Below are 5,729 nucleotides of genomic sequence, written 5' to 3'. Positions count from 1 at the left end.
CTTAACATGTTGCTCTCGGTAGAGTGCTGTAGCGTCACAACTCACAGCAACCTTAAACTCTTGGGCTTAAGAGATTCTCTTGCTCCAGCCTCCGAAGTACTGGGACTACAGGCACCTGCCACAGTGACTGGCTAATTTTTTTTGCAGTTGTCAATGTTATTCATCAGGCCTGGGCTAGGTTTGAACCCTCCAGCTTCGGAGTATGTGCCTGGTGCCATAACCACTGTGCTATGAGTGCCAAGCCTACTTTGGGAATTTTAATGTACATATTTAACAAAACAAGTCTAAACTTTTCCCACATCTTCCTCTTTCACCCTAATCATAAAACGATCTTTGGAAGCTTTAAATCCAATAGTTCTCCCTTTATTATGCTATTATCATTGTCAAATATCTTATAACCGTCTTTTTTAAAACATAAAGGGAGACAATATTGTCACTATATCTATATATTGTCCTACATTATTCCTGTCATTTATTTTTATTACATATGGCCTTCATTCTTCTCAAAGTAACTCTTTACATCTGTGGATAGGAAACTACTTTTTATATCTTCATTTCATACTTATTATTGAATATTAATCCAGAAGAAAAAATTATAAATTGACAATTATTGTTCTTAACATTTTGAATATATTTGTTTCACCATTTTCTAGCTTAAATTGCTGACATAGAGACTTAGCTATCATTTCTATATGGATAAAATATATGTTTCTCTTTTTGGTTGTTTTCTTTTCTAGACTTTATGGTTTCAGTCTGATTAATCTATATTTGTTTTTACTCACTGTAAATCTGAGATGGGTGTCTTTCATCAATTCTTAAACACTTTCGATCATTATTTTATATATTGCTTCTTCCCTAATGTCTTATTTTTTTCTCCTGGAGTCCATTTAAATACATTTTAGACATCTCCTACTCTTCTTCCTACGCTAAACCTTTCACTTATCTTTTTTCCCCTATTATCTGCATTCTGAATGAATCTATGTTTTAATTCATTCTTAAAATATATCTAACTTGCTATTTACCAATGTACTAATTGTCTAATTTTAGTGCTAATTTTCAAATTCATTAAACATGAGTAGTTTGAATTCTATATCTGATAAAATGTATGTGGTATTTGTTAGTCTCATTCTGTTTTTGTGTTCTTTCCTTATGTGTATTCTGATTCCTTATACTGAGTTCACAGTCACTGAACATTTATCTGTAGCACTTCTCTGAAGCCCAGTTTTCATGTGATTCCTTCAGAGAGAATGGATATTTCTCTTTCCAGGTATGTGTATGTGAGCATGTATCAACCTCAGATCAATTTGATTAATTTAAATTACATTTCAGTTTGAGATTTTTAAGTCTTGCCAATAGTGAAAATTAACATACAATACACTATTTCAATACAATACACACTATTTTAATAGTTCAAAATCTGGGGAGAGGTGTCTTGATTTTATCTCATAAGCCCAGAACCTAGACTAAGACAGAGAGAAGAGTATATCTGTCTTTCTTCTTTGGAGCAATTTTCCCTTTTATCTACTTCACCTTTTAGTAGGGCCTTAGCTATTTGAATTCTGAATTCTTGCCTGGTCTGACCTGTCTCTTAGGTCATAAGTATGAGTATGATCCTTATGAACCAAAATTCTAAGCTATCAGGAGTACACAAATATCCTTAAGGAAGCTTTACTTCTCCGTTCACTCATGTGTACTGATCATACTCTAGCTCAGCTATGCATTTAAAAAGATCTTAGAACATCTTATTACCATGTTTATGTCTTTTGTACTTTGTGCACTTTTTTAGCCTGTGTTTATTAGTAATTAGCATAAACACTAATTTATTGTAACAAAGGGACACAAAATGCACTGTTTAAGAGAGAAAAGATATTTACTTATTTCTTACATCTAAGAATGTAAGTGAAGATTAGGGATTGGAGAGAGTGCACCTCTCTCCCAATGATCATCAAAAACTTAGCTTTCTGCCTTTTTGTTGCTTGCTACTGAGTATCATTTATTCAGGTTGAAGATGACTCATGACCAGGTAAGGGTTCCGGGTAAGAGCAAGATGAGATTAGAATGTCAAAGGCAGCAATTTCCTTGACGGGGAATGAGGTAGGAGTACTGAACCCTCCACATGGCTAACTCTAGCTATAAGAGCTCATGGGAAACATACTCTCAGCAACAGTCAAGGATTCTCCTAAAGCCCTGTTGCCATGGAATAAGGGAAGAATGGATATTGATGGATATTGATGGATGACAACATGTCTGCTGTATCTCTTCGCCATATGATAGTAATGCAACTCCTTTAGTTCTTTAATAAGTACTCACTCATAATGTGTACCACATGCTAGTTTGTTTGTTAGAATATGGAGACACTAGTTTGAATAATTATGTATTTTCTGTCTCTAAGTAGCTTAAAAGCTGTTAATAGAGTCTATCATGTAAGCAAATATACTCAAAACATGTTTACATAATTGTGAATGAAGCAAGAATATAGGAACTTGAAGAAAAAAACGAGTGGTAATTTCTGAGAGTTATGAAAGATGTCCATACAATGAAATAAAAGAGGAGCGCAGAGGACAGTAGCAGATGTATAAATTAGGCATATCAAAATTTTGGACTGCTTAAACATAATATAAAATGTATAATCAATGATATATACTGGAAGACCTACTTGGCTATGCTTTAAAGAGGTTATACACTACATAGACGTTGCTCTTCTAAAGGGTTATCTTGCCTGATATGATCAACCCATAAATCTAAAATCGATTCTGAGAGTTAAAGACATTAGAAACCTTTTAAATTTTTATTTGGCAAACATCACCAATGACTTTCTAACTAACAGAACCTATGAATTCCTTTCACCCTTTATCAGAATGTGCTCTTTATTCAGTTTACCAACCTTTCTTAAAATGTTCTGAACTTCTACTACAATTTTGTATTGTAGTAGCAACTGTCCTTATCTCCATATTTATTTTTTATCTTTAAACTTTTCTTGATCATCATTATTTATAACTTGATCAATTCATAAAATTATATATGTAGATATATATATTCTATATGCTAACCGTAATACTCAAAATATTTAACAACCAGTGTGGCACAGACTCCTCTTAACCAGTGATTCTGGAATGTCAGCCTTAGCCCTTCAAACTGGTATATATCCTTTAAATGAAAATGCCATCTGAAAAAGAAACTTATTTCCTTGACAAACTCTATCACTGATATTTCACATCACTCTGTTATTCCCTTCTCCCTTAATCATGCAGAACCCTACATTGCCTAGAAAGTCATCTTTTTGTTCTACGACAAACTCAATCTATATTTCTAGTTCACCGCTATGTACTTTATGTTCAGGGTAGAATATGTGATGAAAGGTTTGATGTTAAAAGGAAAAAGAATGGTAAAAGAAGGTAAAAGTTGCATCTTCCTTATCCCATAAATACTGATAGAAAGCTGCTTATCTAAAATTGCTATTTTTGAAATGGACTGTTAAGAGATTCATTGATTTTGGTGGTTCTTCTGAAATGAAGATGAAGTTCTGACTATATATTACAGACCAAACTATCTTAAAAAAAAAAACTTATACATTTCTTCAAGCATTATTTTTCTGGCTCAACATCTCACTGTATTGGAATGACTTCCCTGCCCTATCTTCAAACAATTCCTAAGAAATTTTTAGAGTACCCAGATTGATTTTCATTCGTACTTTAAACTAGATCTCTTCATCATTTCAGAACTTCTGCTATTTTCTTCTATTTCTGTTCTGCTTGCTCTGGGATGGCTCCTGCAGCTGCTGATGCCAGAGAGAAAGACAGAGGAGGGAGGGAGAGTGAGAGGCATTTGTTATAAAAATTGACTCACACAATGACAGAGGCTGAGAAGTCACACTAACTGCCTTTTGCAAGCTGGACAAGCATGAAAACTGGTGGTGTAATTTAATTCAAAGACCTGACAGTCAAGAGTACTAAAGTTCAATGCAGAAACCACCTTAGCTCAAACAGTAAGCAAATTTGACCTTCCTCTGACTTTTGTCATAGTGTAGCCCTTAATAGATTGTACAATGCTCATTTGCATAGGTAAGTCTTTACTCAGCCTACCAATTCACATGCTAATCTTTTCCAAAAAATACCCCCACAGACATACACAGAAATGTTTTAGAAACATTGAGGATCACTCCAATAAAGTTGCCACCATAAGTATGCAGATAGCTTATGCTTTCACTATTATGAGCCTTTTTATTATATGCTTCCATTCGTTTTTCATCATCCTAAGACACAGGTAAGAGTACGTGAGGGTCAGACTACACAATAATTTGTAGTCCAGTGGTTCTCAGCCTTCTTAATGCCTCCTAATGCTGTGACCCTTTAATACAGTTCCTCATGTTGTGTGACCCCCAACCACAAAATTATTTTTGTTGCTACTTTGTAATTGTAATTTTGCTATCATTATGAATCGTAATATAAATATTTGATATGCAGGATGTAATTTCATTGTTACAAAGGGGTCATGACCCACGGGTTGAGAACCGCTTTTGTAGTAGATATCTAACTATTGCAAAGCCCTATTGTTTTCAGTCCTCAAGCAATAAGATCAGAAATTTCCCACAACTATCCACGTAGCTGCTGACAAGGGATGAAAAAGGCAATTGTAGTGTTTCTGGAAATTGGCATTTAAAACTGTGAATTTGAGAGAGGATACCTGGAAAAAGTAAAGTCTAAGAGAATAGACATTTCCTCAAGGAGACCCCAAGGATACAGCTGTGAGGTCCTCCCCGTGGTGACTGAGCTCTTGGTAATTTGTAGAAACTTAACTTCCTGGGACCTGGAAACTAACTCAGCCCAGTGTTCTATAAAAGCTGGAGCCAGCCTCTCCAACTTGATTCAATCTGACCAATGAGAAAAGTACCTGTGCACCAGAACTTTTTGATTGGAGATAAAAAGGAGAAAACCGAGCCAGTCAGGGAGTGCAGAGCTTTGTGACTCTGGGTCTACCACTAGTCCACCAGCTGAAATAAAGCCCTTTCTCTTTTAAACACAGTGTTAGGGTGCTATTTCTCTCCACTGGGCCTCATCATCCTGCAACAAATTATCAAGACCTATTCAGAATGAATCCTTCCTATCAAGTAACTTAAAGAAAATGTACATTTATTTGTGGAGTAATTCAAGGACTATTGTGACAATTATGCATTCCACTCATTCATATGCTATGACCAATCAGAATTCTTCTTACCAGCCCATTGTGGAATAGACACAGTCCCATAACTGTCTCCTTTCATTAACACAAATGATATAGATACAGAGATACAAACAGTTAGAGATATTAGATAGATACAAATACAATATATACACAGAGAGACAGAAAGGGAGCAAGATCCCTAAGAATCCTACACACAATGTATTTACTACTCTCATATACAGATATAATCACTGTCTCAAACACAGAAATCATCAGTATCAGCAAGGTTTTAAATTTTTTGATAAGTTTATTTTAATTGGTTTTCTTCAAGAAATTCCTACTGTATATCAGTCTTGATTTCCTAAGTTTTAAATAAGACCGAGATACATCTAAAGGAAGCATTCTTAAAATGGCAATATTTAGCTCCCCCTAGATATCCTAAACCTTTGAATAATCATTAGCCTTGGATTTCTCTTTTTTTTTTTTTTTTGAGACAGAGTCTCACTATGTTGTCCTTGGTAGAGTGCCCTGGAATCACAGCTCACAGAAACCTCGAACTCTTGGGTTTA

At 34.9% G+C, this 5,729-nt stretch overlaps 1 pseudogene; it reads left to right on the top strand.

Moving 5' to 3' along the window:
* Nucleotides 1–2,008: 2,008 nt before the first annotated feature.
* LOC100947780 overlaps nucleotides 2,009–5,729 on the top strand; it is a 35,378-nt pseudogene continuing 31,657 nt past the window's right edge.

This window comes from Otolemur garnettii, unplaced genomic scaffold (assembly GCF_000181295.1).
Source record: "Otolemur garnettii isolate 467f Iridium unplaced genomic scaffold, OtoGar3 scaffold00048, whole genome shotgun sequence".
Classification (NCBI taxonomy): domain Eukaryota; kingdom Metazoa; phylum Chordata; class Mammalia; order Primates; family Galagidae; genus Otolemur; species Otolemur garnettii.
This window is presented reverse-complemented; position numbering and strand designations above follow the sequence as displayed.